The following is a 302-nucleotide window of genomic DNA, read 5'->3' on the forward strand; positions in this document are numbered from 1 at the left end:
TACAGACAAGGTTTAGACTTTCCGGATTCTCATGAATGCCGCCATCAGTTCTAGCTTATACCACGGAGATTCTGATTAAGGAATCTAAGAGATACGCATTCAATCGTATATAGAACGGAGGTGGTTGTCAGGCACACGTTCATGAATTGAGGAAGGTGATGAGTGTCACAGATCATCACCTCCATCACAGTTAAGCGCGAATGAACATCTTAGATAGGAACAAGCGTGTTTGAATGGAAAACAGAAATACTTGCATTAATTCATCGAGACACAGCAGAGCTCCTCACCCCCAACAATGAGGT

The sequence above is a fragment of the Arachis ipaensis genome, chromosome B10 (assembly GCF_000816755.2).
Source record: "Arachis ipaensis cultivar K30076 chromosome B10, Araip1.1, whole genome shotgun sequence".
In the NCBI taxonomy this organism is placed as follows: domain Eukaryota; kingdom Viridiplantae; phylum Streptophyta; class Magnoliopsida; order Fabales; family Fabaceae; genus Arachis; species Arachis ipaensis.